The 21,035-nt window shown below is 47.1% G+C and overlaps 1 protein-coding gene across 2 annotated transcripts in view; it reads right to left on the reverse strand.

The window, feature by feature from the left end:
- The window catches only part of JAK1 (Janus kinase 1), a 55,725-nt gene extending 35,145 nt beyond the window's left edge, over positions 1 to 20,580 (reverse strand). The window contains exon 1 of one of the 2 annotated variants that reach the window (XM_042819575.1): positions 20,485 to 20,580. The gene's annotated coding sequence lies outside the window, so the exon portion shown is untranslated. The remainder of the gene's footprint in view (positions 1 to 20,484) is intronic. The other variant, XM_042819576.1, reaches the window with a different exon arrangement.
- Positions 20,581 to 21,035: the final 455 nt, after the last annotated feature.

Here is a 21,035-nt window from a genome sequence, read left to right on the forward strand (position 1 = left end):
CACCTGGCTGCAATCAGCAAACTACAGAAACCCAGAAGGAAACACCAACAAGGAAGAACACCCAGATGGCATTGCTGAGCCCCTCAGGCAGAACTTGACTCCAGGAGAACCACCCCCAGCACAGCAAAAGTCACCAGTGGGAAGAAATATTTACCTTCAGGTTTCCTCTCCACCTCCTTCCTCCCAGCACACACATGAGGTGGCAATGCTACTTACTAACACTGACATGGCTCTCCTTCACTGAAGACTACAGCTGGTCTTTCTGCACAGTGTGAAGTCCAACTACCAGAAAAAAAAGGTGCTTCTGGGTCTAGAAAGTCAGAGGTGCTGCTCCCAAAGACAGCACTACAACTCCCTCCGCCCAATATAAGCTGCATTATAAGTTCTTTTATCTCATGCAAACTACCACCTACATTTGAAAACACATCTGCTCCACAATAGATTATTTCTGCTGCTGATGAGATAATTTATACACAGATGTTTGCTTGCAAAGGAGATCCCAAGAGGTGCTATGGGAAGCCATGGACATGAGGCTGATTTACAGAAAGGCAAATGTCACAGTTCTGAAGCAGCCAGAAATAGAGGGCAAATGTTTTAACAGAGGTAGACACAGCAAGGAGGAACTACGACTTAATTGCTGAAAGTCTTCAGGCTAACATTGCAATAAAAAATAAGCAAAAAAAAAAAAGCTTGGTTTTCCACATGTGCACACAAGAGAGATGGTAAAAAGAAAATGAACAATAAGGAGCTTTCCAATGCAGAGACATTCCCACAGAAAGTTACTGGACTAGCCTGGTTCAAACTATGTTAACCGTCATCACTACTTGGACGGCAAATAGAAGAGATGTTCTAAGTTTAGACAAGCTGGAGGAGAGGGGCTGGCTTAGCACTTGGTGTTATAAAACACCAAAGCTGGGAACAGGGCCCAGATGCAGGGACAAGAAAGTGCTGTGCTGTCACAGAGCACCCACTTGCCAAGGGGACGCAGTGGCACACTCATACCTGCATGTATTTTTCAGAAGACACGCGTGACTGGAAATGACAGACCGAAGGCTGTTAAGATACCGTTTTAATGAGTGGAAAATGCAGTTTGTTATTGCTCCTCTGTTGCGATAAAGACACATAGCAATTACTGTTTTATTATTGCCTGATCAGCAGAGCGCATCTGTGAAATAGCAGTAAACACTTTTATTATTGTTAGTCAGAGGAAGGAGCCCCAGCTAGCTGATGGGCTTGTCAGAGCAAAGTGAAGGACGACTCTGAGGTCTCCCTTCTTCTCCGTCCACTGCTTTGTTTCTGCTCTCAGAGGCCTTGTTGGGGAGTGCAGGGAGCAGCTCAGCCTCAGATCCCTGCCAGGGCTGCGGTGCTACACCTTGCAACCCTGCACTACGGACCTCTCCTTTGGATAAGGCATACCAAGGGCTGCAAGCACGAGAGAAACAGAAAATAGGGCAGAAAATGGCCATTACAAAGAAACAATCAGTGACAGATCTTGAAACTGCTTTATTTTCAGTCTCTGCCTGAAAAGTCCCCTGAAAGAGCTGAGATGGCTACGCCGCTCCTCTCCCACAGATGAGCAGCACAGCTAACAGCTGCTTAAGGAGCCTGCTCTGCCCTTTGCTCATCTAGGGGAGTCTCAGGTGAACCGTTTGTTAAAGGCAGCTCAGGTCAGAATGCACTTCCCAGCAGGAGCTGAGAGTCATTGCACGTTGCCCATTTTCCCCACGCACAGACTAAAGGCACCTGCCTTTGAGCTGGATGCCATTTGCTCCTTTTATTGCCAATCTAGACAATTAAGCCCAAGACACTTCTTGCCTTACCCCGAATCAGAAACCTGAAGCAGGCCAAGCGAGGCTGCTGAGCCTTTCTTTAGACTGAAGAGGGACCTCACATCTGTAGCCACACTCACTTCTTTGGACTGGAGATTCAAAAGCTGGATAAGCAGATTCTTCCCCAGAACTTACTTCAGTTTACTTGTAATTATTTTTATATTCTCAGGCTTTAATGAAACCTTGCATAGCCCTTCTCCCTTTAAGATGGGGAGATAAGCCCCATGCATCACCTGTAAGAGTGATAAACAGCTACAGATCTCATTTTCAGTCCTTATTCTCAGATCTGTAATAAGAGTTAAAAGTGGAAGGAAAAAAAAACAAACACATTTTACACAGCTGCAGGATTGTTTCGTCCTAAAAATCAAATACAAGTAAATGAGCAGAAGTCAGTTAAAATAGAGGAAGACAATCAGTAAAAGCCAGATGAAGCTACTTAGGAGGCTTGGGTAGACAACTCGAGCTCTGCCAAATAACAAGGTGAACAAAATCAAATCAACAAATCAAATCAAAAAATGAACTTGACCCGAAATGGCTCTCCAATATTGATATCTCCATATCTCCAAATCCCCAATATGGAATAGCCGTGGTGTTATGAAAGCCAGGCTGCCAACTGCTGCAACTAAAGGCTCATCTAACAGTTGGTATCAGTTTGAAATAGTCGAACACCCTGCTGCTCACCTAGGGTTGTTTGAATCTCTCAAGATAACAAAAGTAACCAACAAATTAGTGTTTAAGCAGAGGCAGACCTTGCCACAAGCAGCTTGTTAGACAGGAACATGGGCTGGGAAGGAACCTGTAAATCAAGTCTACTCCTCCATCATCACCAAAGCAGCTGACATCAGCAGCCAGCCCGCCTGCACACACCTGGGCTGATCAGTTGACAAACCAGCACAGTGCCTCAAGATACAATCAGAGGCTATGGACTCATTACAGTAACAAGTTTTTTCAGCAGAGTACTTGATGAATATCCATCATCCAACTTAATCGTGAGCGCTATGGCTCGGCAGGGTGTGCTAGTCACAGTCAAGAGAACTGATGGAGCTCATCTTTCCACAGAATGGCCTGGGTCAGAAGGGGCCTCAAGGATGATGAATCTTCAAACCCCTCCCCACACCCCCCTCCACAGGCAGGGCCACCGACCTCCACATTTCATAGCAGCCCAGGCTGCCCAGGGCCCCATCCAACCTGGCCTTGAACACCTCCAGGGATGGATGGGGCATCACAGCCTCTCTGGGCAGCTGTTCCAGCACCTCACCGCTCTCATAGCAAAGAACTTCCCCCTGACATCCAACCTCAATCTTCCATCCCTCAACTTCAAACCATTTCCCCTTGTCCTGCTGTTATCTACCCTTTCAAAGAGTTGATTCCCCTCCTGTTTACAGGCTCCCTTCAGGTACTGAAAGGCTGCAGTTAAGTCATCCCACAGCCTTCTTTTCTCCAGGCTGAACAAGCCCAGCTCCCTCAGCCTCTCATCTTGTCAACTACCAGCCATATCCTAGTATTGTCATGTCAAGCAAGTGAAGTATTTGCATTCCAATCATTCAATCTCTTGAACAAATACACAGAGTATTTTTAACTAACCAGATAAACTAAGTTTTACTTGTTGACCTCAGAGTTGTGTCAACAGCAGTTCAAAGGTAGTAAAACACGTCACTGGCTCTGGAGTACAGCACTGAGCAGTGGAGTTGTTTTTCTTTTCAGGAGTCCTGTCTGTGTTATGGATGTTAGAGTTTACGCTGCAGATTTCAGAACCATCCCACTGATGGTTTGGTCACAGAATGACTGAGGTTTGCCATTATGCTTCTCTGTACTCAGATGGACTCTACTGTGGCTAGCAACAGATACAGAGTTAGGGCAGGATCCCATCCCATACAATTTGAATCTGGCAGTCTAACTCTTTTTCTGCCTAGAAAGTCTTACACATCTTCTGGTTTACAAATCCAATCTAACACTTCTCCTGAATTTTGGTAAGGCTGAATCATCTCACGCTTATTTATGATTCACTGATTTATCTCTTTAGGGAGGATTTGCTTGTCCTATTTGCATCGCTGTTGCATGGTAACTTGGTGGTCTCCCCTTTAACAATGAAATCATCCCCCTGTGAGTATCATAAAACTTACAAAAGCTGTAAAAAAAATTGAGTCACATATACTTCATACTTCAGAATAACAAGTGGAACTCTTCAAAATCTAATGAGATAAGAAGGTCTGTGGAATAATCTTATATTATTCATACGTTCTATCACATTTTCAGGAGTCTACTAGCATTCCTAAGAGCACCTGTATAATATGGAAGTTTACAGCAGCTTACTATCAGCAAGAGCAATTTCATAACAGTTTATGTCCAGTCTTCACCATTCACTTTCCAACCACAGCTTTGTTTCAGTCCTTTAGAAACCCACTGGAGCAGACGTTGCTCAGCTGCAGCCCTGCAGCCCTCCTTCCCCCTTGGTATGCTTTGGATTCAGGAGCATTACATTGCCGCAATGGTTTGACGCCAACAAACCAGCAGGCACTGCTTTGCCTCTTCCTGCTGGGGAGTCCCAAGGCAGAGCACACACAGCAGGTCAGCCTTGCTTCCCTACAGGCCAACAACCAAAAGTTATCTCAATTTTCACAGCCTAAACAGGCCCAGCTTAATCCAGTTCTGCCAAAAAGCCTCCAGCCTCAAGAAATGCGACCAAACCTCACTCCTTAGCTCCAGTGCCAACACGCAGCTCAGCTATCCTGGCTGTGCGTTGGAAACTATTGTCAGCAGCATGAAAAGAAAGTGATTGCCAGCCAGAACAGGGGTTGCACTGCTGCAAACAGCACTCACGCTGCAGCCATTTCTGCAGCCATGCCAGGAGCTGAGGATGGCAGGGAACGGCAGCTGCAGAGCTGTACAGCAGCAAATCCACGGGCCATGCTCGTGCCCCTTCGTTGGCTGAAGCCCCAGTCTTCACTCAGCAGCAGTAAACAGGAAGCCAGCACTGAACTCCACGACATATACGTGCACCCTGAACAACCTCCCTTACTTCTTCCTCCTGCAAATGCAGCTGTCAACATCTGTACAGAGAATATTTCTGTCTGACAAGAAGTGAGTCAGGGCTGCACCTTACTGGAAATAGAAGCTGCTGAGGTGAACTTGCTGCTTTCCCAGGAAAGGCAGCACTCAAAGGACAACGTCAACTGCAATCAGAGTTCTCCTACAGAAGAGCTCTGAATTGGACATTCACTGCAGCTAAAAGCTAGAAATGCTTTTAAAATAGGTCACGTCCCTTACAACAGAGCTCTGCCTGGTAAGGTGGAGAAGCATCCCTAGGTACCACCACACAACTCACCACCACCTGCCTTGTGCTGCAGCTGTGCCTCTGCACACTGGCTGTAAGGGCAGGTCTCAGCACCAATTTACACCTGTAGGGCCAGACTGATGCTGCGAGTGCTGGGCTGCAGGACTTCTGAAAACACGAAGCACAATGAGCACAAAGATGATGCCAAGATCTAAACATCTCAGAAGGGGCAGGACTGAAGACGTCACTCCAAATCAATAAAGTAAGCCGCTCCATGAAAAGCAGCTTGAAGATCTAACAGCTTTTAACTACTTTCCTGTAAAGAGCTTCGTACAGTAAATATGAGCAAGCAAATATTAAAAATAGCTAAGCAGGGGCAGCCTTGTTAATCGCTGTTAGCAGTGACTCAAACACAATGACTCACCCTGAGCACCTCCTTCATACCTACTTTCCCAGAGCTGGCTGGAGCTGCTCTCCATGTACAGACTGGACATGGTCACTGCCAGCCCTGGGACCTCTGAGATGTGCTCCCACACCCAACACTCCCCCCATTTCAGTTTCATCAGAGTTTTGTGCAAATTCATTCCACCTTTAACGATTATCGATAAATAAATGACTCGTGGGATTACGCTACGGGGGACTGAAAGCCAACACTAACAAAAATGAAAAATCATGAAGTTCTCATCATTAAATCACTCCCAAAAAGTTCTACAGGCAATTACCAAGCACCTCATTTTAGCGAATACCTTTTAATCCCTCTGTTCTTTCCCGCTGCAGCCATGCTGAGCTAGTGAGCTGCTCTAACACAACCTTCAGAGAAGTCCACACATTGGCTATGAAGGCTGTGTGAATGCAGCACGAGCTGTTCTTTGTTCAAATCACAAAAAAAAAACACCAAACTCAAGCAGATAAAACCCTTTTGAAACACACTGTAGTCTTACTTACAGGAGTTTACAGGAAGTACCGATCAGAGATGGGGAATTTCCATCTAGTTAAGTTTGTAACTTCTATACTTTGACTGTACATTTACGATCAAAACATCAGAAGAGAATGGAAAAGCCAACACAAGAGCTTAGCAGCACCTGTGCAATCAAGACTAATCAAGCTGCTCACAACTATAATCCACTGCATGTACGCTGTAGGTGGCAATATGTGATTTGGACACTTACATACATCAGCACTCCTCCAGAACTACTGATATGTTAAAAAAACATATATACCAAAGTCTTTGTCTGACTTACAGTAACACACTGATGCATTATATATATATTTTTTATTCCCATGTATTAAGAGACCATTAATAAGACAACCAGGGGAAGAAGAAAGAGAGGTCAATGGCAGCAACCAATGCAGAGTAAGTTCATTGGTACACAGCCTCCAGAAATGATGTTGGATTTTTTATGACATCCTTTCTTCTCACTGACAAAACAACCATAAGCATTCTGTGGGGGCACAACACCAGGGGAGAAGCAAATGCACGAGGAGAATCACAGCCCTAAAGCATGCAGGAGAAGCTCTAGCTATTTTAGGGAAGACACAGGCTGCAGAGTGCTGTATCTGCACTACTTTGCTAGCTACTGCATGCATTAACTCCTCTATCATACCATGCCCATCTTAAAAATGACTCCTTCCTGCTCTTCTCCACAAGGACAAGCCTAAACAACTTGATTTGGGAGCATTTTAATTCAGAAGAAAGTGAAGGCAGACGAGCGTTATGCCGACACTGACCCATTAGCTTGGCTATCAAATGGCATTTGTCTGCTTCCAAACCCAACCGAGGCTCACAGCGATAAACTCCAAGCTCAAGCTGTCAAGTCAGAAAAACAGGAACTGTGCTCAAGAGCTGGGGTTTCGTATTTCCCCTTTTCTACTTGATACCAGAACTAACAATATATTTGGCATCTAAGACACCACGAGACAAAAAGTGTTCTGAATTTAGGGAGGAGAGGAAGAGGCGCACTTGAAATCAGCTCTCTGTCGTGAAGCCAGGGCTCTAACTTTCAATAGAGAGAGTGGATTCGTACAGTGCTTACTCCTTTTTGTAGTTCTATGAGTGGCAACACACAGAAGAGTGAACACAGACCCAAAGCAGGAGGGATCACGGGGAGTCTTCCCATCAGAAGGCTGGGAAAGGGAGCTGAGAGAAGAGAAGGAGAAGTTTGAGGAGATTTCCAGCACACCTCCCCCCTGTTTTTGTATGCTATGGTGCAATTCTATGCTTTACAATTACAAAGCCTGAATTTCAGAACTGAGGACTATTGAGAAAAAGGGCTGTTAGCAGCCAGCTGGGCACTGCCTGCTTCCCTCCGGGCCTGCAGGCAGACAGCATGCAAACTCTGCCAGGCTGCTATTCTGGGGAAACATTTCACTTAATGCTTTCTACAAAGTAATGCTCAGGGAAAAAGCTTAGGGGTGCAAAACTGGCTGTTCAAGTGCACTTCTGTAGAAGCCAATAACCAAAGCAGGAGGTGCACAGTACACCAAACCCAAACTCAGCACTCTAAGATGGCCACCTGAGATGCAGCTCTAACCATAAAAGTACTTCCTTTTTTTCTGGCTTTAGAACTGTAGAGGGAAGGGATTTTGAAGCTCATCTCATAGCAACCCTCCTACTTTGGGCTGGTTGCCAACCACTTGGCCAGGCACCAGCTCAGGTGCCTTGGGCACCTCCAAGGATGGAGCACACACGAAAGGAGCTTAGAAATTCAATTGTAATTAACATGCAGGAATTTTAACAGAACTGTCGCATTCTATTATGCTGTTGGTTTATTCTAATGTGTAAATATCCCCAGCCTTACTCTGCTCAGACCCTACAAGAACCTGCCATCCCATCTCAGGTGTTCTGCATCGTTCACAGCAGCAACTGGAATGTTAGGCAGAAGCTTCAGTCCAAACCACCGTGCCACTGGGCCGCCACCTCCTGAAAAAACAGCTCAAAATGCATAAAACCTTTGAAAGAACCACAATGCTGGGCTAAATTCAGAATGTAGTTAAGAGTCGACCAGCAAGAAGGGCTGTCCATCTGTAAGCTCATCGAGTGTTCTATGCTTTGGAAGGTCTTCTCTGAAAGGGAAAACATTTCAGCAAACACTAAGCAGACAGCTTACATTAAGCAGGTCGTATGGAAGAGGCTTCAGATGGAGCAAACTCACAGCAAGTAGATACAGCTAGCTGCAATTCCTGCAGTAACTGGGGGGTATCACTCCATCAGCAGCTTTCTTACACAATCTGAATACCATCTTTCAAACTTCATAGAGGAGAAATACACTATTCCTCAAACAACCCACCAAAATCCTTCCTGTGTCTCACAAACTAGAAACTTGGCCAGAACCAAGCTACAGCCCTACCCCAGCATTCACTTCTACAGTGCTAAATTAAATGTGTTCCATGCTAATCACATTTTTCAGGCATGCAACTCCTGTGGATACGCAGTGGTTATCTTCAATCTGCAAGATTACTCGCAGTTAAAAACAACATGCTGCATTTCTCCATACCATTCAAGACGCAATCTTTCTTTGCAAATAGAAAATAAAAGATTTCTTCATTATTAAGGGGAAATAAATCCAAACCCCAGCTTGCTGTAGGTCTGTAGATACTTGATGAGTTACTTGTGCAGAATCTGTCACCCCCGTGCCAGCACACAAACACCACCTGCCTTTGAAAACTGGATGTTGTCAGGATGCTCCTGACAGCACTGGTTGAGTGTCCTGGAGGCTGCAGGAGTCACATTGAAACCCAGCCTTATAAACCTACAGAATACTTACACATCCTTGCAGGACTCCAAAGCAGAAAGTATCGAGGGAAGAGGGGATTTCAGTACTCCCAGTTTCTCCTTTCCACTCCAAAAGCCATCTTACAGCAAGGGGGGAGCATCTCACATGCTGGGGGGAGTCATGGGAAGTTGTTTCTGGGGATGGACCTGAGGGGTTTGGCTCCGGCAGGACCATCACCCATGCGGGATGAGGGCGCCCATGCAGTGCCCAGCTCACTTTCACATTGCTCTGCTTCTTACAAAGCAAAGCCCTCAGCAGAAAGGAGGGTTTCAATAATGCTGGTCAAAAGAGCTCATTAATAATGTTGCTTCTTTTTTAAAGCATATGATACCCATAGCCGTGAGATCATCAGATTTTCCATTTTGTCACCGAGCCAACAGAGAGCTGCCCCTCAGCATCCGTTCACTTCCAACCAGTCCTTCTGTCCTTCTCAGCACTTAGTGCACAATTAGTCTCTCAGCATTAATCTCTTCTGAAAACATGATAGTCTGGTGGAACAAAATCATAATCATATCATGGAATCATAGAACAACTTGGGTTGCAAAGGAGCACAACGCTCATCAGTTCCAACCTCTGCTGTGTGCAGGTCGCCAACCAGCAGCCCAGGCTGCCCAGAGCCACATCCAGCCTGGCCTTCAATGCCTGCAGGGATGGGGCATCCAAAGCCTCCTTGGGCAGCCTGTGAACAGTGCTTCATCCTTGGGCAGAAGACATTCAAGAACAAGTTCACCTGAATGTAAGGGAATCATAAAATAGGCTGAGTTGAAAAGGATCAACAATGATCACTGAGTTTCAACCCCCTGGTATGTGCAGGGTTGCCAACACTAGACCAGGCTGCCCAAAGACCAAAAAGAAAGACCAAAAGCTCTGTCCACAAAAGTACCATGAGAAGAACTCAGTTCCCAACATCTGCAAAGAGAGAAATCTGCCCGCTCCTATTTCACTGCCAACCATAACAAGGGAGGCCAAAGCACACCCAGAAGGAACAGCTCCACACTTCTTTGTTTCCTTCAATGAGAACAGAAAACCTGATTTGTTAAGTGTATATCAAATACCAGATCAATTCCTATTTTTTTTTTCCCCCAAGAAATTTTGAAAGCTAATGGGCTGTGATCAGAAGTCACTGAAATCAGGGCACAGGACTTCATTTAGGCTGCTTTCTCTGCTAGCTGTTATCACATTCTTAACCGGACACAAGAAAAATGCTCCAAGAAAGCCTATGGAACAGCCCCCCTGCCATTTCAGCTGAGAAAGAACTTCGAGAACTATAGAAGCCACAACAATATTTTAGCTCCCATTGATTCTTTTCTATTTGTTATAATAAGAGAGTACACAGGTGTAGCATGGGGAAGTGAACAAGCACATCACAGACCAGGCCGTGAGCACCTGATGGAGCTGTGGGCATTCTTGATCATTGCAGGGAAGTGGGACCAGATGGCCTCTAAAGGTCCCTTCCAAACAATTCTATAATTGCTTTTTTATAGGTATTCAGTACAAAATCATCCCTTACTCATTATTAGTACTTGTTCCTTTGAGGACTGCAACAAAAGAAATGACTCAAGCAACAAAACCAACTGCAGAAACATCAGGCTTTGTTCTGGAAGAAATTCAGTTTTGTTCATACATCAAAATAAAAATAGAACTGTTTGGTGCACAAAGGAAGCAGTACCCATTTTCTGAAGCATAGAAGTGGCATTTGGCATTATCAAAAATGTACCAGAATCAAATTATGGTTTTCTTCGCCCACATCTAGTGCCTCTGCCTTATAACTAAACCATAGCTACAAAATCATTATTTGAAAAGGTAAAGAGCACAGAACTATTGCAAAATTGATTGGAGTGAGCTCTTTCCTACCACACATTACTCATGCTCACACATGAAAAAAATACACGAGTTTTCTCAGGTCACAGCTTCTGGAAATGAACAGGAACCAATTCAAATTGAACCACAAAGATGTACCTCAAACAAGAGGTAAAACAAGAAAACTTGATATGGGACTCGGGATGAAAAAAATATCAAGATACAGCCCTAAACGAGCATTTCAAAGTCAGAAATGGGTTGCAAAATGCTGTCATAGAATCATGGCCTGGGTTGACAAGGACCACAATGCCTGCAGGGATGGGGCATCCACAGCCTCCTTGGGCAACCTGTTCCAGTGCATCACCACCCTCTGATGAAAAACTTCCTCCTCATATCCAACCCAAACCTCCCCTGTCTCAGTTTAAAGCCATTCCCCTTGTCCTATCACTAACCACCCTCATAAACAGCCATTCCCCCTGCTGTTTATAGCTCCCTTCAAGCACTGGAAGGCCACAATGATGTCTCCCTGGAGCCTTTTCTTCTCCAAGCTAAACAAGCCCAGTTCCCTCAAGCTTTCTTTACAGGAGAGGTGCTCCAGCCCTCTGCTCATCTTAATGGCCCTCCTCTGGACTCATTCCTTACAGAAGGGACCCCACCACACCAAGCTTCTTTACACAACATGCCTTCTCAGGCCAAATTCCCAACGCAGTCCCTTTGCCACCTACTGACCATCTCTGCTATCGTGGCTTTTTTCGTAAGACTCAGGTTAAAGTTCAGCAGACCTGTCAGTGCCTGCCAGCTGTGCCTGTCTGCGAGCACCTGCTCCATGCACTGCCCCCTAGAACCTGCAGGGCCACAGGTGTGTATTCCTTAACAAGATTAGAATCAGAAGGCCCAACAGTGCTTATTAAGCTAATCTTCAGCTGTAAGTCAGTCTGAAAAAGGATTTTCTTTTAAAGCATAATGCAGTTAAGGCAGCAAAAAAAAAAAAAAGTCACACAAACTTGTATCAAAACCTTTATCTTAAGGAGAAATTTCTCCTACCTCTGGCAATGCTCTGGTCTCCTGGAGCTCCATTTTCCTACTTTGATCACGGCATGAGCCTCAACTGCTACAGCAGTGCAGCTGCCCATGCTGGAGCTCCCTTGACTTTCAGTGCAGAACCAGCACTGCTGAAAGTGCTTTAAAACTGTGAGCAATGGAAAAAGATGCTGCAGCCCTAGAAAAAGGCTTTGCCAGCTTCAGCAGAATTCTCAGGAAGAGCTGCAGTTTGCATCCCAGCTATGTTTTAAAGGCTGAGTCCGCTTCAAGAATTCACCCCAAGCTCTGTGGCATGTAATTACTCTGTTCTAGAGATATACACTGGTCTGTCTGTGCTGCATTTGCTTGGAATTCCAAGACAAAAGTTGAAGTTTGTTGGAGTTAAGAGTTAACCCTGGAGTTAGAGGGGTGTACGTACAAGCAAGCACAGCCATTCATTGCTAATTAAACTTTACCATGCAGCTTAGTAACACACAATGGGTTGAAAAAGTCCTAAGGCATTTGTTCAAAGAAAGCAGGAAACAATCTCCAGGCATGCAACGATGCTGGCACGGCCTCCAGAGGGGAAGCTAATGCATGCCCCAGAGTTCTTTCCCTATAAAGGCAGTCCTATCACAGATTTACAGGTTGGAAGGTCCTGACCTCCCCTCATAAAATTAATTTAGTACACAAAGCAAGAGGGTGGTTCTGTGTGCTTCCCTGCATGCTAAATGACACGCTGCATATATGCAGGGGTGCAAGCTAGCTCCAGAAGAAACCTACCTACTTCATGCACACAGGGCTACATGAAGTTGAGCTGCTTCCACTTCGAGGCATGCTGGTGTCCCAAAAGCGGGATTTCCATGACACAAAGCTTTCAAGTTCAAACATCCCTGCAGAAAGCAGGGGAGGGAGCTGATGGGAAGCCATCTGCACTGCAGCAAGCATCCTTGCAGAGCACCTTGCTCAGCTGGAGGGGTGACGAGTCACAACAGGAGAGCATTAGGATAGCACCCTGTGACCTGCAGTGTGAAACCAAGGTCTTACTAACAGCCCTACAGCACTGCTTCCCTCCTCCTTCCACACACACAAAGCAAGCCAAGAAAAACGTTGCCTCATTTTTCTCTTAATTCAACAGCAAACTTCCAAGAACGCAGCGCAATGAGACCTGCAGAGGCCTTTACTGCAGGGAAAGCTTTCAGTCAGTACCAACAAAGGCAGAACAGTGAATATGTACAGCAAAGCAACAGAACGGATCGTGGGTCTCAGACTGTGCTCACATATACTCAATATTCAGGGATTTAAAAGTTGCTGGTTTTTTTTTTTTTTTTAATTATTATTATTAAAGTGAAGCAAGCCCCCTGCCTGCCAGCGTCTTACTTATACAGATTTAACTTGTCTGTTTTGCAGTCACACATACAGGAAGTTGAAGGAACTGAAAAACCACCAAGATTTTTTTCTTGTAACTTGGCAGAAGATCGCTGTTCTTATTTTGTTAAAATGAGTTGTGTTTTTTTGTTGTTTTTTTTTGGTTTTTTTTTTAAGTCAGCTATCCCTAAGTGCCCTTTCACTTACTAAGTGTGCTTTTGACAGTGAAGTCAAACCTATTCTGTCCTGTATTAACTGAAATACACTTACAAAAAGGCACTGCTGGCCATGAATTACTACTGAAAACCACGCAAACTGATTTTTTCCAGATAATGCTGGTGGTAAAACTGAGGCTTCCAGGCAAGAATTCAGACAGGCAGTGCCTGTGGCAGTAACATGCATTTACATACAACACAACCATAAGGCCACATAGGGATGCTCTGAACCATCAACAAACCAACCTGTATCTTCCACGAGGGCAACGATATGCAGCACCAACAGAAGCTTTCTCAGCAAAGAGCAGTCACAACCCCACAAACCAACAGGGATCAGAAAGGCTCGTTTGCTCTGACCCACCATCACTTCACAGCTGGATCAACTCTTCATTATTGCCTGCCTCTTAAAAGATAGAGCTAAGAGACTTTGTAAAACGCAGTCAGCAACAGTCAGCTGAAACACATTTAAGCCACTATCTAGTCAAACAAAGCACAGATGTTTCTAATGGAAAACCAGTTACAAGTCATGAGGGCATTTGACTACTTGAGGTGGTGGCTGCTAGCACCTGTAGTCAGCCCTAAGAGCAAAGCAACTTCAACTACTCTAGCTTTGGACATGGTGGAAGGCAGCAAGTGTTGAGTTCTGGAACTGCAGCCATTACTGCAACGAAACTGTCAGCTGCACCTTTCTCTTCCTTCAGCTTAAGCCCCTGATGCACAAAATGCCATAGACTCTGAGGAGAAAAGACTGGATGAAAGGGGAAAGAACAACTACTTGAAGTTTCCACTAGGAGAGTAAGGGGGGAGATGAGGTGTTGAGGGGTGTTCACTTTCAGGCTGCTATTAGCACCCATTGCTTAGCTAGAGCCACCAAAACACCAGCTGGGGCAATCCAAACCAAAAGACAGCACCATCAGCCAACACAGCCTAATGTAGATCTCTAAATCCAGCATAAAACACAGCAGGAGCAAAGCAGCACACTAGCAGAGTTGGAATTCCCAGTGAGATGGCCATGGCACTTGATGCTCTTTGTGCACGTACTGAAAAGGCATCCAAGCGAGCAGAAAACAAGATTTCCCACAGCAAGATGCAGTCACCAGGAAATCTGCTTGGTAACTTAGGACTGCCCTACTGCAAGCACTATCAGTGGGGAGAAAGCCATCGATCCCAAATGGCTCTCAAGTGCAAAAATGAGAATAAGAAGTAAGGACAGGAGATTCAAATAAGGAAAAAAAAATAATAGTTTTTAAAAAAGAAACAATTCAGTGGGGGGAAAAAAAACAAAAAAAAAAAAGGTGAATGGGCCATGGTTTTTTGGAGGAACAGATTCCTCATGGAGCAGAGAGCTCCAGCACACGTCAAGGACATGGATGGGGGGACAGGAGAAGCAGGTGCACACAGGTCAGACTTGCCAACTTACCCATCTGGTTTCTTTTGAACTTTTAAACTCTCTAAATTCATGGGCTCAGACAATTTCAAAATTATTATTAGCTGTTTTTGCCGTGCTCCAAGGAAAAGTAAAATGCAGAAACACTCAGGAAGTGAAAGGTTATGCCTTGTGCATCTTCAGTAAACATGAAAGAGTGTACAAGAAAACCATGGTGTGAGCTGTAAACTGCAAATGCCAACTTTTAAGTGTTCTTGATCAAGTCTCAGAACTGAGACTTCCTTTCCACACAGGAGACCAGCGACTTCTGATGTGACAGACGCTGACATTCGTGGGTCAATAACAACAAAATTAAACCCAACAGCAAAAGGCCCACCATGCAAACCAGCAGGTTTCAATATAACAGCGTGAGTCTCATGCTCAGTTGGTACCTTCTGCATTATTTTTTTCTCCTTTCTCTTAAATAATTAATGCCCCACAAAGCAATACAGCACTATCAAAAGCCAAAAACTTGGTTTGAAAGTATTAAACAGCGGTAAAATGAACGGACGGATATGTGTGGATGGCAAGCAACAGGAAGCTGTTTAGACTGCACGAGTGCCAAGGCCTGTAAGGTTTGTTTTGTTTAATATATTGCTTTGTGCTCCTACTGTCTCAAAACGGGTATAAAAGTTGGGCCTGCCAAATTCATTTCCTGAAGAACTGAACCAACACACAAACACATTTCTCACAGTGCTCCCCCTCCCCTCTCTCCCCTGCCCAAGCTGCAGATCCAATATCTTGGTCTGCTCCATCCTCCTTCATTAAGGCAGTAAAAGGCTCACATAGGGGGACAGAAGCATTTTTTGATATTTCAAAGAGAGTTGCTGTATCCCAGACCAAGCGTTGCACTAACAGTGATCCAACCCTGTACAGAAATCATGATGCAGGAGGTCTGGAACTCCAAAGGCCAACAGGTTTCAAGTTCTTTGTCACAGCCTGCAAGCACCTGTGCATGCACAGCAGACCTGGAGCTGGGCAGAGCTGCCCTTTCCATCTCAGGTGCAGCAGAAGAGCAGTGCTGAGCAGAGGCCTCTGCTGGAGCAGCAGCCTCCAGAATCACTGTTTATAAGAAACCAGCAGGTCGTTTCACAGGAGGAAATGACAAACCTCTGTACCAGTCCTCCTTTATTTACAGCTGGAAGACATTCAGTACTTTGATCTGCAAGGAGCTGTGCTTGCCATACCACCTGGGAGATAATTCAGTGGCAGCAATTACTTGGACAGGAATTTTGACAACAAGAGTCAATATTACCTCAATATATGAAGAAGGAATTCAGCATATCCATGCTGGTCTGGGGCAGAAATGTACTGTGGGAACAAACAGGCTGCTTAGCCAAAGTTAGAATTATCACAGATAATTCTATGGGTTGCAGAGGAGCACAACGCTCATCAGTCCCAACCCCCTGCTGTGTGCAGGGTCACCAACCAGCAGCCCAGGCTGCCCAGAGCCACATCCAGCCTGGCCCTGAATGCCTGCAGGGATGGGGCATCCACAGCCTCCTTGGGCAGCCTGTGAACAGTGCCTCACCACCCTCTGGGTGATTTTCTCCTGGTTCACATTGGAGGGGGGAAGTGGAAAATGGAGTGTAATGGTTGTATCAGCTTGGCTGGCTTAGAACAGGTGAACTTTTAAGGAGCAGGTCCTGAGATTTTAATTGCTCATGAGGAGGGAAGCTGAAGGCCTTGTAAACCTTCAAACAGGTTTTCCTTTTTCCCCCTGAATCATGTAAGTAATAGAAAGAGCAGCTTTGCACATGAAAAGCATAGTCTGCCTCTCTCACATGGGTATAATTCCTTAATTACCATTTGCCATCCTTCTGATATCAATAGCAAAACAAAGGTCTCTGCGAGTGTTACGTGATGATGGTTATTAATACTCACTGTTCTGAAATAACCATTGCACGTGTTTTTTGGTTAGCTTTTTTTTTTTTTCCTCCCTTGTGTGAGGCGAGAGAGAAAAATAAGAAATAAAGGAAGGGCTGAAAATAGAGTTAATAGAAAAGTTTGGGATGTGCATTGAACTAAGGAGAGGGAAACATCGATTTGCTGAGCTCCTGGAAGAGCAGAGGAGGCTCACTGGCAGAGAACAAGCTGTTTGCAGTGGCTGGCTGCAGGAAACCCATCCAGCATGGGTGCATCTCCAGTGGCTGTGTTCTGTGAGGTCCTCTAGGCTGCTCTGTTGCCTAGAAGAAGGAGCATCTGCTGTTAAACTGAATCAACTCGGTGTTTAGTACTATTATCTCTGGGTTTTGCAGCATGCAAGATTTACCATGTGTCAAGACTTGCACTGTATGTATACACACAAGGAGGAGATGGGAAGGCTCAGGGAGATGAGAATGGGGTGGATAAGCGTATAGTGCAGCACTGGTGAGGTTTTAGAGCCTTGGGTGGGTTCCCAGTGCCTTGTCTTAATTTCAACTGTGCCTAAGGATGCACGTTACAGACTGCCCAAGGAGGCTGTGGATCCCCATCCCTGCAGGCATCCAAGGCCAGGCTGGATGTGGCTCTGGGCAGCCTGGGCTGCTGGTTGGCGACCTGCACGCAGCAGGGGGTTGGAACCAGATGATCACTGTGGTCCTTTTCAACCCAGGCCATTCTATAACTGTATGAAAATGCAACCAGCTTGCCCAGGAAAAACAATATTACCTCCCCAGGCCACCCTGAGTAACGAGCACTTCTCAATGCTGTCTCGGTACTTCCGAAGGATCAGGTCAATGAGAAAAACAAAATGCTGCACACAGTACACGGAGCTCTTTGCTGACACCATAGCAATAGCTTAATGCAACAATTTAGCTGCCAGACACTCCAAAATGATACACTTTCCACCTTGATGAGGTGCCAGCATTTTTTGTTTCCCCCAACCTGCAAAGTGAGCATTACCAGCCTTTGAAAAAGCTTTCCTTGCAGAAGGCAGGCTGACAGAATGGCGTGCTGAACAGTAAAAGCCATTTTCTGTCAGTTTGGCAAGTGTCGGCCATTATCAATACCTGAAATCCAATTGCATCTTAAGTGCTTCAGAGACTGTGAGTGCATTTACAGGAACAATGCTGATCGGTAAGAAACTACAAACTGTCAGACTACAAAAGAGCAAAATGCATATTGCCAGTTTACAACAAAAATGTTTAATTCTGGATCATTTTTAGCTCCTGCTGTACACGAGATGAGTCAGGAACCAAGACCAAACAGCCTTCTGTCCACACCCTCATTTCTTATCACTTTCTCTGGTTTATAGGTTTCTTTAATAACCCTTTCCACATCCAAATACAATCCAGTCTCAAGGGTTCGTTTACATCCATAGAAGTTTTAGCTTCTCCAAACAACTTGAACACCTTCCTCTTCACGTAAACACACAGCTCTTCCTTGTGCAAGGACACCCAACACATCACCCAGCTGAGGGCTCTCCATTTGGCTTCGTGCTGTATTTTGAAGCTCTTCCTCCTACCGCAACGAGCAGCAGCCAGGTGCCAGGAAACCCAAGGCTGGGTCTGCAGGGGAAAACCGAGCTGCAGTGCGAGCCAAGGGAGGAGGGGGAAGAACAGGGTAGGAAGAGTTTGTGAAACCCTCCTGTCTGCAGCAGCGCTCGGCAGGATGCTGCCAGAGAACACTCAAAGGATTTGCCCCTCTGCACGAAAAGGGAAGCTGGCTTCTGTGGATTTGGGTGTTTATCTGCAAGACTGAACCACTACAGAAGAGTTAGTCTAAACTTACCCTACTCATAGCGCTTATTCCTCTAGCCAAGAGGCCTGGATTACCTCCAGTCCCTCCAGACATGAGGTAGAGTTAAATTAATTTTAAACTGTGGACTCCAAGAAAAAAAATAAAATGAGGTGAAAAGGAATGCTGGTTTTACCACTGAGCACTCAGGTACAGCTCACCTTTTGCTCTGCAACTGGTGCAGGTTGCTTTCCAAAGATTTGTATCAGCTGTTCTCTCTAGGTTTTGCTTCTCATTTTTCCTAAATTCACATAGCAGATCAGTCAGTGTGGACATGCAGAAAGAGCACGTTCCCAAACAGTTCTAGATTTACACAATCTGCTTCCCAAAAATGCCAGTTCAAATGATTTTCACAGAGCAGAGACTCCCAGAAGTTAACAAGCTCAGATTAATTCCAGCTCCATGTTTATATTCTAGAGCAAATCCAGACCCAATCACTCTGATTTTTTACAAGCTTTTCACCTAACTATTCCCAAAGGTCAAACTCTTGCAGCTTTGCTCTGCACAAGCACAGTATGTGCTCTGTTCCACTGGGCTATGAGGCAAACAGCCTGCAGACACGTAGACAAGCGAGATATTCAAACAGAACCAAATCGCTGCAAATATATTTAGAAAAGCATAAAATCTGCCTGTGTTTGCTCGCTTTTAGCACCAGACACTCCAGCATGGGCCTGCTCCAACCTGCTGGTTGCTCAGAGCATTATGCCCTCACAGAATCACACAAAATGGCCAGGGTTGGAAGAGGCCTCAAGGATCATGGATCCCCAACGCCACACCACATGCAGGGCCACCAACCTCCCCATTTCACAGCAGCCCAGGCTGCCCAAGGCTCCTTCCAACCTGGCCTTGAACACCTCCAGGGATGGACGGGGCATCACAGCCTCTCTGGGCAGCTGTTCCAGCACCTCACTGCTCTCTCTGTAAAGAACTTGCCCTTAGTCCACTGTTTTAAAGCACCTGTGCTTTGACACCCACAGTGTCATCTAGCACAGACTCAGATCAAGGTGCAACTTCCTGCACATTTTAAAAACAAGTGGCAGAAGGAAACGCCTATCGCTCCTCATATAAGGGCAAAACAGAGCCCAGCAGCTCTCTCCTGCTCTGCTGACCAAAGCAGCACCAGCACGCACACATTTTGCTCCAGGACACCTCTGAGCATCGCCTCCCAGCAAGAGTTAAACGGGCCGACTGGAGTTAAATATAAGCACTGATGCAAGTCGGGAGGACTCCCAGCCTCCCGCACACAACGGGCTCCAGCCCCCAGGCAAAGCCCTGCTCCCCACATCACCCAGAGCCTTATTTGCAGCAGGGACACGAGGTTTATTTCAGCAAAGCTGGGCCCGGCCTCTCCTGCCACCACCGTGCGGTCCTGCTTCCAACAGGAACGGCCCAGCGGTGGGGTTGGCATTCGGATCCTTGTTTCCCGGTTCTCCCTGTATAAGAGCTCCCCACACGTCTTTTTACGATCCCCAACTCGACGGGACGGCCCGAACCGCACAGACACACAGCGGGACGGCGGGGAAGCAGCACCGCGGGGAGGGGTTTGACAGATGTCCAACAAGCGCCTCTATCTCCGGCACGGGAGCCAGACCGAGAGCCGGGCCCGATCTGCCGGCCCAAGCCCTGAGCTCGCACAGAAGATAACGCAGGGATATCTGCGGGGAACTCCGCTCCGAGTCCCGCCGTGAGCTCGGGGGGATCCGAACAGGAGGAGCGCCCGGCTTTTTCAGCTTGACTCAGCGCTCAGCCCCGGCGCCGAGTTCACCCCATCCGCTCCTCTCCCAACACCGCCTCACTTCCTCCACCGCTCCAACGCAGCTCGCGCAGCGGGGCCGAACCCTGCGGGGCCCACCGCCGCCCCCCTCCCCCTCCCCGGCCGCCCCCTTCTGCCCGGCGGCCCTGAAGGTGTTCCAGGGGATCCCCGCGCAGCCCCGCCGCCGGCCGCCATCTCCCGGCACCCCCACGGGGGAAAAGCCGCCGTCGCGCCGCCCCTCCACCACCAGCACCACCACCACCCCCTCCTCCACGCGAGGCCCGCGGATCCCCCTCCGGCTCTACTCACCGCTTGCCGTCACACCTCGGGCGGCCGTACCCCTCAGCCGCTCGCCCCAAAGGGCCGAGGGACGGCGCGGCCCGGGGTCAGCGAGAGCGGAGCCCGCAGAGCTCGGCAGCGGCAGGGCGGCGGTCCGGCACGGCGGCGGAGGACCGCCCGCGGAGCATGCGCCGGGCTGAGCCCGCCCGGAGGCGGCGCGTGGCTGCGCCCGCCTCCCACAGCAGGGCCGGAGGGGGGGGATGCGGTCGCGCGCCGCCATTTGCTGCCCGCGGGGGCCGGGATGGGGCTGTCGTGAGGCACGGGGCAGCCGGTGGGGCTGCGTGTTGGCTTGAGTTTACTTACAGAACCTTGGAATCATTGAGATTGGAGAAGCCCTCCGAGCGGCCCGAGCCCAACCCCAGCAAACATCCCAGCGCCCACTGCCCGCGCCTCTCAGCGCCACATCCGCACAGCTCTGGAACACCCCCAGGGATGGTGATCCAACCCCTCCAACGCTCTGGTCGTGCTGTGCCGGTGCCTCACCGTGCTCTGGAGAAGACATTTCTCCTAATAGGCAACCC

The sequence above is a fragment of the Centrocercus urophasianus genome, unplaced genomic scaffold (assembly GCF_019232065.1).
Source record: "Centrocercus urophasianus isolate 14NV4802_14NV808 unplaced genomic scaffold, USGS_Curo_1.0 seq_18, whole genome shotgun sequence".
In the NCBI taxonomy this organism is placed as follows: domain Eukaryota; kingdom Metazoa; phylum Chordata; class Aves; order Galliformes; family Phasianidae; genus Centrocercus; species Centrocercus urophasianus.